We start from the raw sequence: 23,332 nt of genomic DNA, 5'->3' as shown, positions 1-23,332 counted from the left end.
TAATTACACAAATAACTTTTGAATACAGAAAAACGAATTTACTGGAAGTGATTATGATAAATAAAAATAACTGAACTGATAACTGAAACTGAAATTATTTTTGATACCCCATTACTCTCTCTTCTTGACTCAGCATCATCTGGCAAATGGTGAGAAAATATTACATCCTCAATGCTTTTTTCCGTTTTGAAATAGTAACGTTTTATGTAAAGCTGCTAAATTTTAGCATGAGAGCAACAAACCTGATTTATCGTTTTTCTTCAGGCTTCATTTTCGGTTTTTGCTCAGTAGATGCTCATTTGACTCGAAAATAAACGAGAGATTCATCTTTCGTACCATCAGGCGATACAAGAAAACTGTTTCTTGGAAAATACTCCCAAAACCTTACCGTAAATGTGTTGTAAGGACACATGCAAAACATGTTTTATAGTTGATATCAACAGCAGAATATGTAATAATTTGGATATATTTTGTTGTCAATCCTTGCTTGGGAGGCGAGTCGAACAGTCGAATCAAGCAGTCGAGTAAGGCAGTTGAACCGAGCAGTCGAGTCGAACAGTTGAGTCGAGCAGTCTAGTCAAGCAGTTGAATCAAGCTGTTCAGACAAACAGTCCAGTCCAACCGAAAGTTCAGTCGAGCAGTTGAGTCGAGCCATTCAGTCAAGCAGTCAAGGTGACCTGTCCAATCGAGCAGACCAGTTGACCAGTCGAATCGAACAGTCCAGTCGAGCAGTCTAGTCGACCAGTCCAGTCGAGCAGTGTAGTCGACCAGTTGAGCAATCGAACAGTCCAGCAGGTCACTGAAAATAGAATTCATTGCTACGAAAGCATGACGTCCTGACAGGGGCCTGTTTTTAGTTACCGATAAGCCTCCTTTGACGTCCTGTCAAAGACCTGGTTTTGGCTACAGACAAGCCTCTTATATTTATAGAAGATAATAGATAATATTGTAGTGGAAAGTATAGTTTTATCATTTGTATTAAGGCGCAATGGGCCTGGAACCCCATTGGTAGCAAAATCAGCGCTATTTTAATACAAAATACAAAAGATAAAACCACAGACTAACAGACGTAACACTTCCAACAAATTTTCTAACAAAACATCGTTTCAATCACACCTAAAACATGGAAAAAACACTAGCATTACCAGGTGCAGTCCTCGCGCTACGCCAGTGTAGGTTGCTATAAATTTAGCAATGCTATAAATTTACTTGTATATTATCTGACAACAGCGCCAGCGCAGGCGAGCGGCGTTCTCGCGCAGCGACTGTTGTTTGAGACTTGGTTTAAGCGAAAATTTGAAATGATCGTTTTCATTGACGATGGCTTCAGTATTACGTCTGTTAGTCTGTGATAAAACTATACTTTGTACAATAATATTGTAGATAATAGTTATGGATCCAATGAATCTTTTCGAGTCGCCAAAAATATCTAAAAGCTCTTAGCTTGCTTCCCCGCCTGATCTTACTCGGACTTTTGTAGAAGTGCTGAGTAAAAATAAATCCGCATCACAACAGCCGAGCGAGCTCGAATCAAGATCTACCTGGAAATATTGACCGAAAACATGATTCGCAAACGGGATTTTGTTTATAAATTCTCTGCGCGAAAGTTCTGCTTCTGGTTGGTAGAGATCCCTAGTAGCACAGTTGTTATAAACTAGTTGTGGTAACCAATTAACGACTAATTTCAGTCATAAATAGGTTGCGGCAACCAGAAATGACAAAAGTGTGCTATTAGGAATCGATGGTATGGTTAGTCATTTAAGTCTGACAGTTTTGGTGGAACGGCCCGAGATTGTTGTCAGATGCTTCGATCCAACGACCATCGCTGGGTTATATTTCTACAGAACCGTACGTTACGAAGGAAAATAGGCAGCGGTGGCATTAGCGCTATCAGAAGAAAATTCTTTTTTAACGTACCTATTGCAAACATTTTCATGTTACACTGATGTGCTGAGGATGACGGTTTACTGTATCCGATTTCTAGGAAGTCATTTAAGTCTGACCGTCAAGAGCCTGCTTAACTTTGGAATTGGCCAATGCAAGAATTTCAATGCCCAGTCGGTAACGACATTGGACCGCAAGCAATTGAGTAGTCTTTCCGAGAGATTAAAAAAGTTGTAAAAGAAAGTAATGAAACCATGTTGATAGTACCTCCGAGGCGAGACAAGGCGTGAAGGAGTAAGAGCGGGAAATTAGGTTGGGTCATTAAAACAACATCTATAGGTTCGTAGTTCATCTCTTTCTACCAAGCTGGATCTGCGGATTGATCGAAGCTATAATTTTCCGCTCCGTTTCGATGATGATGATGAATGATGGACAACGGACGATGGACAATGGACGATGGACGATAGACGATGCACGATGGATGATGGACGACGGACGATGGACGATGTACGATGGATGATGGATGATGGACGATAGACAATGGACGTTGGACGATAGATGATGGACGATGGATGATGGACAATAGACGATCGACGATGAACAATAGACGATGGATGATGGACGATGGACAATGAATGATGGACGATGGACGGTGGACGATGGACGATGGACGATGGACAATTTCGACCCATTAGTTTATGCAACAGCTTTGGATGTGGAGCCTATGTATACTTATGGTAGTATGTTTATGGAGCTTGTGTATATCTGAAATGTTCTGATGGAACAGGATTGGTATTAGTATCTCTATTGGCTTCAAAATCAAGAGTAGCTCGGACCATCCGGAGTGCGGACCATTAATCGCTGCAGAATTATTCGAAAGAGTTCATACATCAATGCGCTTTGAGGGAGACGCATTTTTCTGGTGCGATTCGACGTCAGTTTTACAATGGGGTAGTACAGTGCCGGTGACATGGACCACCTTCGTCGCTAACCGTGTAGCTAAAATGCAAGGGACTTACTAAGGACGCTAGCTGGGGTCACGTTCCGGGTGATCAAAACCCAGCAGCAGGGATGGAAAATCCGTGATATTGATCAAATCTGTGAGTTATCGTCACACGCACAGATCACGATCCGTACGCTACATGACAAACCATGAATCTTTAGTATTGATCAGAAGATGTTGGTCTCTAAACAGTCTCACTAGTCGGTTACGGCGTTACATCTTAACTAGCTACGAGAAAAAAGGTCACACATGTTGTTTGTATTGAGATTCATACGCTGCACACAACCAATCGTCCGTATCTGAAATATATTCTCAACGCAATCATACAATGAACATGATCTGACATGAGTTTTATCATAATCTGTACAGATCGCGACAAAGTATTAGACGCTTACAAGTAATGATGTCAATGAATCTGAATCTGATCGCCCCTATGATCTTGATCGCTAGAAGCGATTTTTTCCGTCCCTGCCCAACAGACTTAATATCACGAGGTATGCTGCTCGAAGAGATTGCACGATATGAGTTTTGGTGGCACGGCCCCAAATGCTTCGATTCAGATGCTTCGATCCAACGACCATCGCTGGGTTATATTTTTACAGAACCGTACGTTACGGGGGAAAGGAGGCAGGTGGCGGTGGCATTAGCAGTATCAGAAGAAAATTCTTTCGGAATTCTGCGGAAGGGTGAACCGGTGGGCCGATCTTCACGAATCAGATGGTTTAACCCTTTTCTCTCAAGCGAACAGGTGATACGTATAGGTGGACGACTATCTAATTCTATTCAGCCAGAAGAGGCTAAGCATCCAGCAGTACTACCTGCTCGTCATGCTTGTACCAGATTGCTGTTACAACATTATCACCAATGTTGCGAATTGAGCGAGAAGTCAACCATGCCTACTCACACGCGAAAGAGTATGAGAAACATAACATTCAACGCTTACTCCACACACGCAGGCATAAAAGAAACAGCCACCGGTGCTGTGCCCAGCCATTCTGCTACCCACACACTCGGGCAAGCATATTGTGGGATCTGTCGGCACTTATACTGATATGCGCGGATTGCAGACGAGGCGGAGAACCAAAACTAGTAGACAACTTAGCCAGGTAGTGGCCCGTATCAACCAACTGGCTGTGGGGTTACCTAAAGGGAACTGTTCATCAATTTGGCGATGGCCCAGATGGGGTCGCGTTGACAACTCAGAGTTCCTATGTAGAATGCTTTATTCCAAAAATACATTTCTTTTTATAGGCATTTTGTGCCTCAAAATAATCGATAACGCAGATCGATATTTGGTTTATTCTAATAGGTTCTTACGGCTAAAAAGAGATAGACTACCGGGACCGTATGGGAATGCTCTGTGTTCAATAAGTTTGGTTGTAATTTGAGTCCTTACTGTGCGCCGAGCACACACCGGCCACCACGGCTAGTGAAGACAATTCAGCGAAAACGCGCTCGCTATGAATTGAATGCACTTGCCTTCGGCGTGCGCTATGTACTTCGGTTGTTGTTAGCCTGTTTTGCTTTGTGCTGTTATGTACTGTTTGTTTACGTGAAGAATGATGTGGGTTGGTTCGGGTACGCATAGTACAATATCCTCACATCGTCTTCCTGCATAGCTTATTCCCGAGTCAAAAAACTCACGAGAAATCAGCTGCCCGTGAGGCAGGTGGCGCTCTGGGATACAAATTTTGCATTACTTTTTATTCTTCTTCTTCTTCATCTTCGCCCTCGATTCTACTCACGGGCGGGAGTACAAGCCGTCGTGAGTAATCGGTATAAGCAGATTGGGCTGCAACGACTAACGACGAGCGACGACTGTAGCTATTAGCTAAACACACACTCGCAAAAATCCATTGCAGTGCATGAAGAAATAAGAGCGGGAGTTTTAAAGTTCGTTAGAATACACGTACGCGTGTGTGAGAAAATTAGACCACACGAGTGTGGGCTTCACAACAATTGTGTCACATGTTTTTGTTTTCGCCCAACAGCTGTGCAGCAGTTTATGGTGGATTTACCTGCTGCAAGGGTTATTCCTACACGGCCATTCTCTAAAACTGGTGTCCGCTACTTCGGCCCTGTCTATTATCGACAGGCACCTAGAAGAGCGGTTGTAAAGGCGTATGTTTCGGTAGTCATCTGTCTAGTTACAATGACGGTTCATATTGAACTCGTGACGGATTTATCAGCGGAACGATTTATTCAAGCATTATGACGGTTTGTTGCACGGAGAGGAAAATCTTCGGACATGTTCTCCGACAACGGACGCAATTTCGTGGGCGCGAAAAATCAGCTGGCGGAACTGGGGTAGAATCTGAGGAAGAAAGAGTACCATGAGCTATGAGTATCGTGAAGGAATGTTCGGAAGAAGGTATATACTGGCACTTAAATCCTCCCGCTTCCCCTCACTTTGGGAGGAGCTGGGAAGCAGCCGTACGTTCGGTAAAGATTCATTGATTGAAGTTTCTGGGACAGCATGTAGGATATTTTGAGGATTTGCAGACGCTACTTCCGCAAGTGGAGGCCTGTTTAAATTCGCGACCATTAACAGCACTTTCTGATGACCCAGCCGATTTAGAGCCCCTCACACCGGGCCTGTTTTTAATATGAGCATCCCTATAAGCTGCACCAGATCAAAATTACAAGGCCATTCCTGAAAATCGCCTCGAATATTGGCAAGTAACAGAACAGAAGCTGCAACATTTCTGGAGTCGATGGAAGGGGGACTACCTGACCCTACTTCAGGGACGTATGAAGCGCTGGTAACCTCCAGTGCCGATAAAGGTTGGTGAGTTAGTGGCCTCCTGGTCGCATTCTTAAAGCGCATCCTGGAAAAGATAACGTCACACGCGTGGTAACACTAAAAACTGCTACCGGGATCTATGTTCGCCCGGTAGAGAAACTTTGTCTGTTGCTGTTAGTATTCGAGAATGACTAAAGGCGTTTCTTCAGGGAGGCGGGGATGTCTATGGACGTTCCCTCGCTACCAAAGTCGAGTGAGCTACCATCAGGAGGAGAACTCAATGGATCTCGCCACACACGAAGGTTGGCAAGAATGATGATGTTTTGAAGCTTATTGCAATATTAAGTAAAAGAATATATTGAATTAGTTATACTTTGTCCGTAGTCAAATAAAGGTATTTTTTTTCTCTATACGGTTAGAGTTCTTATTTTTTACGCACCATCCTGTCGGAACAAGCCGGACAGAATCAACAATCAAAGTGTAAGAGTAGATTAAAAGGCATAAGTTACGTGAAATTAATATGTCATGTTACCCTTATCAAACGATACGAAATGCAAATGCTAGGCGACTTTTTTGGCTGCAAATTTGGATCCTCAATTGGATCAATCCCAAAATCCAGCAGGTCCTTGGCGGCCAACCTCTGATCACTGATGCGGTACTTTCGTGTGAAATGCTCACATGTAACTAGCAATCTTCTTTATTAGCTTTCTTTTATAATTAGCTTTTCTGTTATAAGATTCGAGAAGTTTGGTTGTTGAAGTATATTTTGAAGGGCTTTTGAGATGTCGGTTATCAGCTGATTCAGAGAATTTGTATTATGTACGATGCCAAACCACCAAGTAAACAGTTGAAAAGTAAATCGTTTGTTGAGTAATTTTATAAATATCAACCAATATAACTCGGTTATTAACCAATATGTGATTGTTTTACTTAGTAGTGGTCTAACAAGTCGGTCGTCGTAGGATCGTAACACTGGCCATGTAATTGTCCTGTACTCTAACTGCTGGTTGCCACATCTGCCGAATGAAAAAGCACAAGGTCAATTTCCCAATGCGGAATATAAAACCACGACTTTGCTTTGTGTGTATCAATGATTTAGCAATTTAAATCACATGTTGTCTTTTGTGTCCTCTATGATCTCATTCCTTATAATCTGCACTGCCAAAAGTCTACCAAAAGTAAACAAACTGATAAAACCTACCTACTTTAGTACACTCACCGTTATTAGCTCGAGTGCACCACCTTTTCAAGCCGAGTGCAGCCCGCCTGGTTGTAATCGGAAACTTCGCTCAGCCACCCTCGCCTGTTACTACTTCCCTACACTGAGTTCCGCGCGACTACGCGAAACAATACGTCAATCCGTCGCCGAAAATAGCGAACCGTAAATAACAACCGCTGCTGCTGCTGCTGCTGCTGCTGCTGCTGCTGCCTGGAGCAACCGAATCACGCGCGCACTGCTTGCCGGCTGTAATCTTTGCGCTCCGTAAAATTTTAAACATTCAGTCATGTGCAATCTTGTCGAAAGTTGGCACCCACCGAACCTCAACCCCAGCCCAGCTCAGCAGCCAAGAGAGTTACAGAAGTTGGCTACTATCTTACGAAACGTCGAACCACCGAATGCATCATCGCCAGCCAGCCAACCCACCAGCAACCAGCCCGGCGTGGCGTGAGAATGTGGTGCAGGCGGTGAAGCGGTTGAGGTCGGAAATCTGAAATGGAAATTTTCCCCGCCAATGAACGGTATCTGCTGTTGCATTGCGCTGCACATCGAGTCGAAGCAGTCGAAGGAAGATGGAACCAGTTAACGTTCTCGTTCTCGTTCTCGCTCTCGCTCCCGCTGCCAGCAATCGCGTCAGTTTGATGCGATAAGAACGCGCTCGGTACACAATGCCGTCCTTACAATGGAAGGATGTAGCCTTTTGTGTCCTTTCTGTATTTTCTATATTCTATTGCCATTGTGTTTCTCCGAGGTGGAAGATTAGTTTTCGACTCTCAAACGCTTTCCCGGTTTGCAGTGCGGTTTCATCAGGATTTGGGCGGATTTCGCTGTCGACAAAGAAAGCATCCGGTTATACTTTCCGTTTATTAGGAAAATATGTTCGTCAAAGCTCGGATTTTCCTTTTCATAATGACATCACAGAAGCAGCAGTGGCACATGGCGCACAAGCAAGTCTGACAATCGTTAAAAGCAATATTAATTAGATCTCAGCAGCGCTGAGCTCCGTCAGCAGTAGCGGCAGCGAAGCGCACCATCCTTCATTAAATTTTCGAACATTATTTTTCATTTCGGAAAAACTTTTCGGTACGTTCGTCGTTACACAAGGGAACCCGACTGGAAATGAACAAAAAACAACAACAGCGTATGCACATCGAGAAGTGTTCATTACTTGCCTCCCCTTTCTCTTCCTTTCAGCATCTCTAATCCCATCTCCTCGAGTGGTTCAGTGGTACTCCTGTTCCGAACCGACACTCCAGCCACAGAGAAAACCACATCAAGATGGGGCAAATAGCAATGTTCTGCATTTCAAGACTTCTGCAAGATTTGTTCATGTTCGCTGTGCAAACAGAAACTATCGTTTCATCTAGCGGTTACTCTAGATCGATCAGGGTTGGCAGCGTTTCGCACGTTCGCAGTGTATGCAAGTACCGAACGCTTCGGCAACACTTCCGCCCGAAGCATCGGTTCGCACCCTATTGTAATAGGAAAACACAAGAGCTTTCAGCTGACGGGACAACCGACACCCGGCATCGGGTGGGGGTGGGCCAGGCGCATCAGGAAAAGAAACGTAGCAAATAAGTTCTTCCTTGAAATGGAAATAAAACTCTTCTCGTAAATGGACCGGGACGATCGGAGAGAACAGTAGTGGCAGGAGGAGGAGGAGGAGGAGGGCTGAAATTGCACCGACGGAACCCGGAAGGTTGATGGAAAATAAATGTTATACAGCATTTGATGGCCTGAGCCGAAGCGGGTTTGAGCGGTGTGTGGTGGTGGGAGCAGGCAGGCAATGTGCCCGAGAACGATGACGACAACGTCGAGGAAAACTAGCTGAAAAGAAAAATGGCAATAGAAATTGTAATAATATGAAATATAACTGCCATTTCACATGAAAACGCCATGCCCGGCAGCAAGCTCATGCTGGTGCTGCTGCTGCTGCAGTGAAGGGCGGCGTACGCAGAGAATCGAAGTGAGTGAGTCCTTGCTGCGAAGGAAAAACCGGCGGTAGTTACAAATAGCTAAGCTTGTGGCGGGTTCGAAGAAAAAAGTGAATTGATGGAGGGCACGCTGCGTATGCAGCACGGACGAAGCTCGTTTGCCCCGATTGCGGGGCGGTTAAGCGAATACTGTACGTGTGTGTGAGTGTGTGGGTTGGTGTGCATTCGTTTGTTTTTAATTTTTTTTATTTTTGCTTTTTGTTGTGAGTAAAGTTTTTAAACTGCTCCTTCGAGGGATTGAGATTTATGTTTTCTCCTTCTCTTCCGTTTCATTAATTCGGTCGAGGAATTTCAAGGTTGTCGAATATTTTGTGCGAAACTAATTTGTTACTTCGACAGCTACGAATTCCGAGCAATTTCTTCAAGGCAAAAAATCATCAGGTTAACATATAAATATGCTACACCTGACGTAAGACTACGTCTTCAATAGGGTGTTATACCAAAATTTAGATACAGGAGCGCATCACGGAATAATAACAGATTTTGACCACTGATAACTCTGCCAGTTCTGAACAGTTTTCAATGGTTTGTATATCAATTAATTCATAAAAAGTGCAGCAATTATATGGTAACCAGCACAACGTTGTTTTTCAACTGATAAATAGTGAAAATTAAAGTTTCAAACACATGTTTTCCTAAATATTTCCAGTTTAATCGTTATACTGACCACGCACAAACGATAATTTGACATACATCCTGAAATTTCAATGTCTGTCTGTATGCTCCTTATAGACTCGGAAACAACTGAACCGATCGACTTGAAAATTTGTATGCAGGAGTTTTTAGGGCCGGGGAAGGTTCTTACGAAATGCTACTAAAAAGCTATTGCACTACTCTGAAAGAAATCTCAGTTCTCGGCGTTTTACTAGCAAAGCGCAGAAAACGATTCGATTTACTCTCTCTCTCTCTCTCTCAGTCGGATGTTACCTTCTCCGATAAGCGACGAGTTGTTTTGCTTTTACAGAGCTTCGCTGCTTTGCTCTGCCCCCGAATAAGCGTCAGTTTTGTTGCATCTTTCTTTTTCTGCTGGAGCACTACCAAATGCTCTCCAGGTCGCGGAGCGGATCGTTTCAGTGCATATTCCTGTCTGATATTCTCATTGAGATATGGAGCAAAATTTTTACATGTGTATTTCACTGAACGTTCACAGCAATATCCCTAGATAAACAGAAACTATCACTAGAATTATGTTATTGAAATTGAATCGTCCATCGAGGTACGCAAAATAATACTAAAAATGACAACTGGGATGTATTTCGCTCTCAATCCTTCAATTCAAGATAAATTAAGCCCTTTTGACTCTCAACCACTTCTACATCTATTATTGCAAATTTTCATAATGCAAGAAACAAAACCCTTTTTCTTCATTTGAACGTCTCTACTCCTATCGTCAGGAGCCGCACCTACACCCCCCCCCCCCTCCCTCCCCTCTCGTTGTCCACCAGCCATTTGTGAATCTGCCTTCTTTTCAGAAAGCGAGACAAAGCTTTTTTCTGCTCTTTTGCACCTTTTCCTTGTCAATGGCCGTCATATACCTGTCCTTTTTAGATCTTCCTATTGACGGATTTCGCGCCAACTCGACCAAAGGTTGGCACGACTCTCAGAATTCAATGAAACTTTGTATGTGTAAAGAGTTCATGTAAATAGCAACTTTGCATACTTAGTTTTTTTCAAAATTGGTCTAGACTAACTTTTGGAAAGGGCGTAAATTAGTTTTTAACATATAAAGCAAGTCCTAGTCATCGTTTCCACTGCGGTCAGTTTTACGATCAAAAGTGCTCCGGACTTTTCCGGACTTTCAACGGAAGACCTGGTCCGGTCCGGTTCCGGAACGCTTCGTTCCGGTTCCGGTCCGATAAAAAATCGGACTCAAAAATTTCGTTCCGATCGGACTTCGGACCGGATATCGGACCGGACTTTCCGGACTTTACCCGGTCCGATGTCGATCACTAATCTCCATAGTTACCAAACACAAATTCTGCCAATGCACTATGGGCCAGAAATTAAAATTTCGGGACAAAAATATTTGCGGTTAAGTAGCATGTCTCAGCTCAATGTGGTCTTCGGCAACTTTTTGAATAAAAAATTGATGCATATTTTGAAGGGGTCGTCCAATATTTAAGCGTTACTTAAACAACAATTTAAGTAATAACTTTTTGAGTAAACTTTTTTTTACCTTTTTGGTTTCAAAATATTAAAGATAAACCATTTTCAAGTAATTTTTGTGAAGATATCAAACTTCTACCTTTTACCCAATTTCAGCAATAGACCTTTGTTTATAAACGACCCCTCAAATCACATTTCTTCTTGTAACATGTTTATTTCAACAGACAGCTCAATGTGATGTTCTAGACAACATTTTGTACATTAAAGAGGAATATTTTTGCTGGAGACTGTTTCGCTTTTACTGCATTAATGAATAAGATATAACTGTTTTAGGTTAAAAACCGTCTGATGAAAAATCCGAATATCTTAGCCATCTGCAAGTATCTGAAATTAGTTTGCATACCAATTTGTAGGGAATTATTAAATCTATCTGCCCAAATGTGTATTTCAGAGAATACCTGGGAATACCATGGCTGGGAATACCTGGGAATCGGGCGGAATTTTTTCTCATACATTTTATAACTTAACTAGCTGACCCGACAAACTTCGTATTGCCACAAATTAACCTGTGTTGTACATAAATCATGAATCTCGGATGATCTTTGTCACTTCTCGAGTTTTGCAAGCCCCCCAGTGGGCGGCGCTTCCGACGGCGGGTCACCGGCAACACTCGCGACCGGCTTGTCCTGAATGATCTAGTGTTACTATAGATAGTTTTTGTGGTCTTGTTATTGATTAATGTTTTATGGAAGAGTCTCGAATTTCTCGAGTTGGATTAGTTTTTTGAGTTTCGCAAAAATTTCTGTTTTATTTGTATGAGAGTCCATATCCCCCTACCACATGGGTGAGAGGTCTCTAACTATCATAAAATAAATTCAAGACTCAAAAATCTCCTACATGCTAAATTTGGTTCCATTTGCTTGATTAGTACTCAAATTCGTTCGTTTTTTGTTCGTTCGTTAAATCGGATCGTGTATACACCGTTTTAATCGCTCCTAAATCGTCGCGAAATTTGCGTTGTAAAAGCGTTAGTTTAAACCGAAAGTTGGTGCTCCGCTTTTCGCAATCGTCTATTTAGCTACTTAGAGTGAATTAAGCGTCTATCGAGTTTTGATTTGTGATATTTCGCCTACGATTATTGTCCAGTGCCGGCCGCTTCGAACAATAAGCATTCTTCCATCATCATCTTCGTTAAGTTTTCTGCCTTGCCTGTGTTCGTCACCCGTGTGCGACAAATCAAGTGTGAAGCGCAATGGAGAAAAAACAATGCTTGGAATGCAAGAACGATATCAACGATATTGAACCGCTTCGCTGCGGATTTTGTGATGGCTTTATGCATATTAGCCAAACCTGCTGTGGCATTAACTCACGCGGGTTAAAGGAATCGTTTGCCCAGGGGAAGCTCATACTGTTGTGTACTGCCTGCATAAACGAATTAAATGGTCGCAGCATTCGTTTATATATAGCGGACATTCAACATGGATCTCCAAATGTGCCTTACTCGCCTGAACTGCCGGTCAAAGTTCAACAACTTGCTGACGTCGTGGATGCGCTGAGCAAAAAAATAGACAATTTGTCTTTACCCACTCAACAGCAACTCGACTGGCCCGTGCCTACTCCTAAAACACCGGCTTGGGCCAATCGTTCGGTTAAACGCCGGCGCACCGATGAAAAAACGATCGTTGATGCCCCTTCTGATGTTGGAACAAACATTATTGACCTAAGTGACCTTCCGGTTCCCTCTATTGCACCTAAGGCAAACAAATTTTGGCTGTATCTTTCACGATTAAATCCAGTGTTGACCGATAGTGATGTACAGAAAATTGTGTCTCGCTGTTTGAACGTTAGCGATCCGGTTGATCTAGTACGGCTTGTCCCTAAAGGGAAAGACGTTGCCGATATGTCTTTTATATCATACAAAATCGGATTGGACCCTGATATGAAACCTCAGGCACTGAACCCTTCGTCGTGGCCGGTCGGAATGCTGTTCCGTGAATTTTTTGATCGTCCAAAAAACTTAAATCGTTTAACCGTGGCTCCCCCGCTCGAGAGAATGGAGTGAGCGCAGTACGTTACGTGCCAAATGGGCAAAATTTTAGTGCTCCCGTGTTTGATACTTTGAATACTTGTAACCGTAACGACAATGTGAATGAAATTTCCTGCTACTATCAAAATGCAAGGGGCCTAAGAACGAAAATCGACGATTTATTCTTGACAACGTGTGAATGCAGCTATGATGTTATCATATTAACTGAGACCGGACTTGATGATCGTATAAATTCCCAGCAGCTTTTCGGATCAGCATACAATGTTTTTCGTTGTGATCGCAATCGACATAACAGTCACAAGACGAGCTTTGGGGGTGTTTTAATTGCTGTTGCGGACGAACATAGCAGCATCGCTGTTGAAACTGTGAATGGTCGTTGTTTGGAGCAAGTGTGTGTCCGTGCTACAGTGCGTGGAACAAAACTGTTAATTTGTGGCATATATGTTCCACCAGATAGGCGCTCACAAGTTGGTGTTGCTGATAGCCACATTGCTTCGATTTCGGAATTGTGGAGCAACGGGTTGACAAGAGAAGAAAATTTGCTGATTTGCGGTGACTACAACCAGCCACGCATTGTTTGGAGCAATAGCAACGATGGTTTGCAGTACACCAATTCATCGCATCTATCTGCTGCTGCCGCGGCGCTTGTCGATGGTGTGAACTTTTTAAATCTCCGTCAGGCAAATAATCAACACAATCGTCTTGGCCGTATATTGGACTTGGTTTTTTGTTCTGCCGATCTACGATGTGCGACAGACGTTTGCGTCGCTCCGCTGGTTTCGCCCGTCGATCCTCATCATCCTCCTTTAAACATTGCTTTGTTTGCGGATTGCAATATCAATCCTATTTCGGTCCGGCAATGTACATTGACCGAAAATAATACATTGAATTATCGCAAAATAGATTTTGCCGCTTTGACGGATTATTTGGCAAGCGTAAACTGGGCGATTTTGACTGAGCATGACAACGTTGATGATATGGCTAAGCTGTTTTGTGATATCCTGTATCAATGGCTAAACGGTCATTTACCGCTAGTGAAGGAGCCTGTTTCACCCCCGTGGACTACCCCGCATCTGCGTTTCTTGAAACGAAAGCGCAATTTCTGGCATCGCAAATACCGTTGTTGGAAAACTAGCGCGGCAAAGCGTAATTTTAAACAATTGAGCGATGAATACCGACGCGTAAATGCTTCGTTGTACAAATCATACGTCATGCGTGTTCAAACTGATCTTCGAAGGAAACCAAAAAATTTTTGGACTTTTGTCAACTCAAAACGGAAATGTGCTTCAATTCCCTGCAATGTTTATCTTGACGGCACGGAATCAAAGTCGAATTTGGATTCGTGTGAACTATTTGCAACATTCTTTGCTTCCGTTTTTGCCGTTGATACTGCATCCGAGGTGGAATCTGAGACGGCCTCACAGTCTGTTCCTATGGATTTAGTTGACATGAACACATTCGATATAACTGCTGATATGGTTCTAGCTGCTGCAAAAAAATTGAAACGCTCGTTCTCTGCGGGACCGGATGGTATTCCATCTGTCGTTATTGCTCGATGTGCAGCTGTACTGGCCGATCCTCTGCGGTGTATATTCAACAAATCGTTTGAGCAAGGCATATTTCCTACAATCTGGAAGGAGTCTTTTATGTTTCCTGTATACAAAAGTGGTGATCGTCGGAATGTAAGGAATTATCGTGGCATAACCAGCCTTTCTGCTGCCTCGAAGTTGTTCGAAATAATTGTAAGCACTTTCGTTTTATCCCGAACAAAAAACTATATCTCGACTGATCAACACGGATTTATGCCTGGTCGATCCGTTTGCACAAATCTTCTCGATTTTACGTCTACATGCATTACACACATGGAGCAGAAGGCTCAAGTTGATGCAATCTATACCGACTTGAAAGCGGCGTTCGATCGGATAGATCATGGCATATTGTTAAAGAAAATCTCGCGGCTTGGTGCATCACAGAAGTTTACTGCATGGCTGAGTTCGTACTTGCGCGAAAGAGTTCTCCGTGTAAAGCTTAATAAATGTTGTTCTACTGAGTTTACTAATAATTCTGGTGTCCCACAAGGCAGTAACATGGGGCCTCTATTATTTGCACTATTTTTCAACGATGTTACATTACTGTTGGGTGCTGGCGTAAAACTTGTGTACGCCGATGATTTGAAGCTTTATATGCCGATACGATCCATCGAAGACTGTCGCCGATTACAAGAGCTCCTGGAGGTATTCGTAAGCTGGTGCCGTAGTAACTGGTTACTTATTAGTATAGCTAAGTGTCATGTTATTACCTTTCACCGCACTGTGAATCCAATAGTGTTCCAGTATCAGATCGACAACCAGGAACTAGCAAGAGTAGATCACGTTAGCGACCTGGGTGTTTTGTTAGATGCGAAGCTCTCTTTCAATTCACACCGCACAAACGTCATCGCTAAGGCAACACGTCAGCTTGGCTTCATCTCGAAAATTGCTCGGGATTTCAACGATCCTCATTGCTTAAAGGCCTTATATTGCTCACTGGTGCGACCACTACTTGAATATGCAAGTTTAGTATGGTGTCCTCAACAACTTGTTTGGAACTTGCGAATAGAACGTGTACAAAAACGGTTCCTCCGATTCGCACTACGTGATCTACCTTGGCGTGATCCGGCGAACTTGCCCCCGTATCCCGACCGCTGCCGCCTTCTTGGCATCGACACTCTTGAACGCCGCCGAAAGATTGAGCAAGCAATGTTTGTAGCAAAAGTGATAAATAGTGAAATCGATAGCCCGAGAATTCTATCGCAGCTCAACTTTCGTGCCGCGCAACGTACCCTCCGTTCTAATGGTTTGCTTCAGCCCCGCTTTCACCGCACGACGTTTGGATCCAACGAACCGTTAACCTCCTGCATGCGTACCTTTCGTACAGTAGAAGACCTGTTTGACTTTGGTGTGCCGTCTAACAAATTTCGACAAAAGCTTTTATTGTGTAGACTATAATATTTTTGTGTCACTTTTCGAAATTTTTCATTAAGACAATTAGTCAGATGAATGTTATATTAATAAATAAATAAATAAATAAATAAATAAATAAATAAATTATAAGGAAATTTGTATTTCATTTGTATGGGAGCCCACCCTCTTAAAAGGGAAAGGGGTCGTAATACACCACAGAAAAAAAAATCTGCCATCTAAAACTCTCACATGCCAAATTTGGTTCCATTTGCTTGATTAGTTCTAAAGTTATGAGCAAATTTGTATTTCGTTTGAATGGGAGCCCCCCCCCCCTCCTAAAAAGGTAAGAAGTCCTAATTCATCATGGGAAAAATGGTTGCCTCCAAAAACACCCACATGCCAAATATGGTTCCATTTGCTTGATTAGTTCTCAAATTATGAGGAAATTTGTATTTCATTTGTGTAGAAGCCCCCCTTCTTGAAGTGTGGAAGGATCCTAATTCACCGTAGAAAATATTTTTGCCTCCAAAAACCTCCACATGCCGAATTTGGTTCTATTTGCTTGATTAGTTCTCGAGTTATGGGGAAATTTGTATTTCATTTGTATTGGAGCCCCCCCTCCTAATGTGGGAAGAGGTCCTAATTCATCACAGAAAAAATTCTTGCCTCCAAAAACACCTACACGCCAAATTTGGTTCTATTTGCTGGATTAGTTCTCGAGTTATGAGGAAATTTGTATTTAGTTTGTATAGGACCCTCCCTCCTAAAGTGGGGAGGGGTCCCAATTCATCATTGAAAAAAAAATTGTCTCCAAAAACACACACATGCCAAATTTGGTTCAATTCGCTTGATTAGTTCTCGAGTTATGAGGAAATTTGTATTTCATTTGTACAGGAGCCCCTCCTCTTAAAGTGGGGAGGGGTCCTAATTCACCATAGAAAATTTTCTTGCTCTCGAAAACCTTCACATGCCAAATTTGGTTGCATTTGCTTGATTAGTTCTCGAGTTATGAGGAAATTTGTATGGAAGTCCCCCCTCTTAAAGAGGAGAGGAGTTATAATTCCTCTTATAAAGAGGGGAGGGGTCTCAATTCACCATAGAATAAATTCTTGTCACCAAAAAAAACACCCACATGCCAAATGTTGTTCTATTTGCTTGATTAGTTCTCGAGTTAGGAGGAAATTTGTATTTCATTTGTACAGGAGCCCCCCTCTTAAAGTGAGGAGGGGTCCTAATTCAACATAGAAAATTTTCTTGCCCTCGAAAACCTTCACATGCCAAATTTGGTTCCATTTGCTTGATTAGTTCTCGAGTTATGAGGAAATTTGTATGGAAACCCCCCCCCCCTGTCTTAAAGGGGAGAGGAGTTATAATTCCCCTTATAAAGAGGGGAGGGGTCTCAAATTACCCTAGAATAAATTCTTGTCACCGAAAACACCCACATGCCAAATTTGGTTCTATTTGCTTGATTAGTTCTCGAGTTATGCAGAAATTTGTGTTTCATTTGTATGGGAGCCCCCCCTCTTAGTGGGGGGAGGGGTCTCTAACCATCACTAAAACCTTTCCTGGCCCCAAAAACCTCTACATGCAAATTTTCACGCCGATTGGTTCAGTAGTTTTTGATTCTATAAGGAACACAGGACAGACAGACAGACAGACAGACAGAAATCCTTCTTTATAGGTAGAGATAAATATGCGTCCTAGCGTCAAACATTCTTCACAGAAAATATGTATTTCAACATACTAAATAATTTTGTAGAACATTTGTAAGCAATAAAATAATCGTGTGCAAAGTTATTGAGTGTAGTTGATTTTTAGATGCTCTTTTTTAACACATCATTATATTTCGTAACCGGTAAGAGATAGATAGTTACTTTATTCAGCAAAGTTGCTTATTTTAGTATTTTCTGCAACTTTTGGAGAAAAAGACTTTTTTTAAATTATTTAAGAAAACAAAAGTTTGTATCACCCTAATAGGTGAATTCATGGTCACCCTAATAGTGCAGGAAGATGCGCTATATTTTATTATTCCTCTTTAATGTGCAAAATGTTGTGTAGAACATCACATTGAGCTGTCTGTTGAAATAAACATGTTACAAGAAGAAATGTGATTTGAGGGGTCGTTTATAAACAAAGGTTTATTGCTGAAAATGGGTAAAAGGTAGAAGTTTGATATCTTCAGAAAAAATACTTGAAATTGGTTTATCTTTGATATTCTGAAACCAAAAAGGTGAAAAAAGATTTACTCAAAAAGTTATTACTTAAATTGTTGTTAAAATAACACGTAAATATTGAACGACCCCTTCAAAAGATGCATCATTTTTTTATTCAAAAAGTTGCCGAAGACTATATTGAGCTGAGACACGCCGTTTAACCGCAAATATATTTGTCCCGAAATCTCAATTTCTGGCCCATAGTGCACTGCACTGTTAGCTGATTTCAGTCAAAATTTTATAAATTTTACTTTCCTTACAAGAAAAATTGAAAGTAAAGCTCGGTTTGACCATCTCTGATAAAGAGATCACTAATACAGTTTTAAAACCCATTTACTGAAGTCTACTTACAGAGTTTGCAAAATTGTTGACGTTTCAAATGACCACAAACTAATTCTATATTGGGGGATAGTAAGATTAACCGTCGATTTACTAAAAATCTGCGTTATTTCAAAACCTTAAACTGTTGATCGTTACACAATCTTTTAATTGAATTTTATATTAGTTTGAGAAAAATTTATGCTTGGAAAGATTCCGAGTTCCGAAATCTTCGCAAGTTTTTCTCGTGCAGAGATTATTTGCTGAAAACAAAAAGAGCAACGGAAATCATCCACACTATTTATTTGAAAATGTTTTAAACTATGTTTTTTCATCACCATGCTGATGTCCTATACTGTAGTTGCATAAACATTTATTTTTCCTGAAATGCTGAACTTATAACCTCAATTTTTTTCTATAGCATTCACAGAAGGAGTGACTGTTTATGCAAGGAAGCGATTTTTTCTGACCGTTTCAGTTTATGATATAAACAGTTTACATTTCAGCCGGAAGTTGAACAAAACAAGTTCTACTACTGGTTTCGAACGGGAATGGGTTGAAATATTAAGCCGAACCAAAAGTATCGATCTTTTCAACTTCGATTCACCATCAATCAGTATCAGTAGCAATTTGCATGTATAAAAACCGAACACGAGTGTACGAGCAATCATATTCGTTTGGTTCGATGATTAGAGCATATCAAAATGGACAATTTAAAAGCATATTACATAAATCAAGCGTTGCGGGAAGCCGGTCATCCTAAAGATGACCGAGCACGTGCAGCGGCCATTCAACGTGGAATTGAACGCTACAAACTGGAACAGCTCAGGGCATACTGGACCAGCCGCGGACTTTGATAACTGTTTGAGCTTTGATAATAATTAATACGATATAAATATAATAAAACCATCTAATTCATCTAAGGGTGAAAAGAAAACCTTTTGTACTGTGTATCACATTCATTGTGTAAGAAAGAAATTAATCCATTTTCAGAACAAAATATAAGGGTCTGAGTGCTCATTGCGTCAGTCAGAGTGTATTAACTATATGACAACTGAAGCTATTTGGAATCAACACGGATTTTAATTGCGGAATTCGATTTTTTTTCGATTCGATCGAAGATTTAATTTTTGTTGAAATGTCCAGTAATAGGTATAAAATAAGTAAACTATTCAAGCTGCGGTGTTAAAAAGTCGGAAAGTGACCGAAAAACACAATTTTCCTGTTTACTATACTTCAAAAATTCAATTCTGAGGAAGAGTAAGCAACCTAAAGTAAATATTTTTAACGAAAGTGTAAGTAAATTTCCTCGGCAAGCCAGTATACTATTCAAACCAGTAATTTCATTACTCTCCTCTAGTATTTCCTTCATCTATTGTAAAGATTACCGTAGTAAAAATTAACACGGTACCAGTTGGATGGAAAATATCATATAACTTCGATAAGAAAATTTTCCGAGCCCACAGCGCAATCGAGTGAAATCAAACCGTATTGAAAAAGTGAACCTTCTTTGAGAGACAAACCAAATCTTCCGAAAATGAACAAACGTGAGAAAACCGTTAACCGGCAGCAATCCACCGGGTTGTTCGTTTCATTTCCCACACCTACCAGAAGGATTAGAATCCAAAATTGAACCTCCAAAATTGGCTGAAACACACGTGGACCATCTTCACAATTATAAAAGCGTAATATACGAGATACTATTCAATTGTATTTGAAACATCTTAATTCAAAATTTCTCCACATCAATGTCAATGGAGAGCTTTACTTTTTTGAACCGTCTTGCTGTTTTTGTTTTGTTTCGAAATTGTCAAGTCCACGTTCAAATGCCGCTTTCCTTTCTTGTTTATCCTTGGGATTTCCAGCTTCAGCTATTGCTTTTTTGATTTTCGCTCCTTTCGTAGTCTTATCCATTTTGATTTGTCGCTGCTACTTGACCCTGTACAGTATATATAATTCAACCAAAAACTAAATTGTCGTATTTCACTTTTCTTGAGTTTATATATGCAAAAATCTCGTTAATTTCGAATCGATATTTAAGATATCGATTCTTTTGGCGCGATGGATTGATTTTTTCCAATCGATGTATACTAATTTAAACCATCACCATTCAGAACCACTGCATCATGTTTTGATCAACATCCGGCTGAAATGTAAACTGTTCATGTCACGCAAACAATCTATGTATGTATATCAACCCGGTTTCTGTCTTTCTTTCAAAGGTACTTTCACATGCAACATGATCATGTAGATTGGATCTAACTGAATGAAGCGGTCAGCGAAAATCGCTGCCTTCCATAAACTATCATTTTGATACTACGCTTATCGCATCATAAGCAAACATTTCTATGGAACCTCACAGATAGAATAAATCTAGATAAAAAATTATCCAGTTCATAATTTTTTTTCCTTAGAAATGCCGGGAATTGTGAGAAAATACCTATTCTAAATGCTCGTTTTTCTATATTATTTAATCAAATGCAAACAAACATGCACATTTCAACAATTGCGAATTAAAACAAATGAATCGCTGGTTCTACTCTGCTCTCAATCTAAATCATTTGTTTATGAGTAGGTATTCGACAGTTCAAAAATAATTTTTTTTTCTCTTCAAATTGACTTTCCAACTCTTCGAAAACAGACACTTAGGAAGCCTGCAAGCCGTAGGCGAAATACGTATCTGTCGTGAATAAAATACACATAGTAGAATTAAATTGGATAAGTTTTCTTCTTTTTTATTTTTAGGCTCTTCAGTTTGACCATTTTGCGATGTATGGAAGACTTGTAGGTCATATAATTATCTGTCTCGAGAAAAAATTTGATCAATTTTTGAGATGGTGTTTTTCGGGAAATCCAGATTTAATTTTTGAAATGCTTTTTTTCCAGTGTAGGAAATAATTTTTATTTTTTTCAGTATTTTTTTTATGAAAAGTAAGAAAATTTTCTAAAAGTCACTTATACATCATTTTTGTAGATGCCATAATTTTGGAAATTCTGAAATATTTCTTTGTCCCGGTAAGCACTTAAAAAAGTTTTTTTTAGAAAAACTTTTTCCCTTCAGCTTGACCATCTTACGATATATGGAAGATTTGTAGGCCACATAATTATCTATCTTCGAAAAAAATTCATCTATTTCTGAGATAGCGTTTTTTGGGAAATTGATATTTAATTTTTAAAATGCTTTTTTTTTCAGTGTAGAAATCAATTGTTAAATTCTTCAGTATTTTTTTATGGAAATTCAGAGCATTTTCTAAAAGTCACATCATTTTTTTGTAGGTCGTATAGTTTTCGAGTTAAATTTTTTATTAAAAAAAAAAGAGAAAAAATTGCGCCTTTTCCAAAAGTTAGTCTAGAGCAATTTTGGAAAAACTAAGTACGCAAAGTTGCTTATTTACATGAACTCTTTACACACACAAAGTTTCGTTGAATTCTGAGAGGGTGCTGCTAACTCCATAGACGAGTTGGCATGAAATCCGTCTATTGTCTTTCAGTCATTTGTACATATGTCATCGATCCGGCAATTCGCATAATGCAAGACAACCTGTCCAGTTAGTACTATGCTGGCCTAACAAACCATGTTCGAATCTCGACTGGGCTCAGTGTTTATACCCATGACTGTTTGCTAAGACAAACAAAGCCCTTTTTTATTTCCTTGCGTCCGGACCTCCAAAAATTCAAACGATAAATCAGGAGCTAAGCCGCCGTTTGGGACCGCCTACCAGCAGAGCTTTATAAAAATGGTCATGAAATGCTAGCAACGGCTCTACACTGGGTTATTTTCAATATTTCGGAGGAGGAGAATCTACCGAAAGAATTGGATGGAAGAAGCTTTTTTATCCGATATACCAAAAGCGTAAAGCGTCTTGGCTACTGCAATTATCGGGATATAACGGTGGTAAACACCGTCTACGAGGTACTGTCCCAAATGTATTTTGATTGACTTCAAAGCAGCATACGATACAATCGATCGAGATCGAGCTGTGGCAGGTAATGAACGAATACGGTTTTCCCATGTGTTTTGTCTAGCCAACTTGAGTGTTGAACTTGAAGTGCATAGCATAGTTTGGCCGCCCGTGAGTTGCCCGCGATTATTCTAGATCAGCTGAAATTACACAAAGAACCATCAGAATGATCCTTGGGAGTAGCAGATCATTCTCAGTGTGCATTTTCTGCTGATCTAATTCTTTGTGATGATCAATAGCACGCTCATGCAGGCCAATTTGGGAGGCATGGAAAGGAATGTTAGTCCGATATTACTGCTACTAGAGACCGAGGAATCCACTGCATCATCCACAAGTGTCATAGGAAGGTGTTGTTGTTAGTAGAAAGGAATTGACCTGGATCCACCAAGGCAGGTGGTACGATCACTGTCATTCGAGCTCGCGTGCGATTTGAGGACGTTTTTGGTTACGTGGCCATTGCGAAACAGGTAGTGGAGAGCCGACATACCGATGTAAGAAAAAACTATGAGAAATCAGTGTACCGCGCCGAAAGTTATATGCTATCAATATATAGAGTGAGTATGAGAAGCATAGCATTCAACGCTCTAGGCCGCACAAGCAAACGTAAAGCAAACAGTCACCGTTGCTGTGTGCAGACATTCTGCCACCTACACACTCCCGCACGCACATCCTCACTTCGTCTTCCTGCATAGCTTATTCCCGAGTCAATTAACTGCCTGAGTAACCAGCTACCCGTGAGGCATAGCGGCGCACTGGGATACAGGTTTTGCATAACTTTTTCTTTTCTTCTTCATCTTCGTCCCCCGATTCTACTCACGGGCGGAAGTGCGAGCCCCCACGAGTAATCGGCATCAGCAGCTCGGGCAGCAACTTACCTAGCATTTTTGTCAGCTTTCCAATG

General features: G+C 41.0%; 1 protein-coding gene across 7 annotated transcripts in view; it reads left to right on the top strand.

The window, feature by feature from the left end:
* The window catches only part of LOC128745362 (leucine-rich repeat-containing protein 24), a 476,411-nt gene that overhangs the window by 312,014 nt on the left and 141,065 nt on the right, over window positions 1–23,332 (top strand). The gene's annotated exons all lie outside the window — the stretch shown is intronic.

This window comes from Sabethes cyaneus, chromosome 1 (assembly GCF_943734655.1).
Source record: "Sabethes cyaneus chromosome 1, idSabCyanKW18_F2, whole genome shotgun sequence".
NCBI lineage: Eukaryota > Metazoa > Arthropoda > Insecta > Diptera > Culicidae > Sabethes > Sabethes cyaneus.
This window is presented reverse-complemented; position numbering and strand designations above follow the sequence as displayed.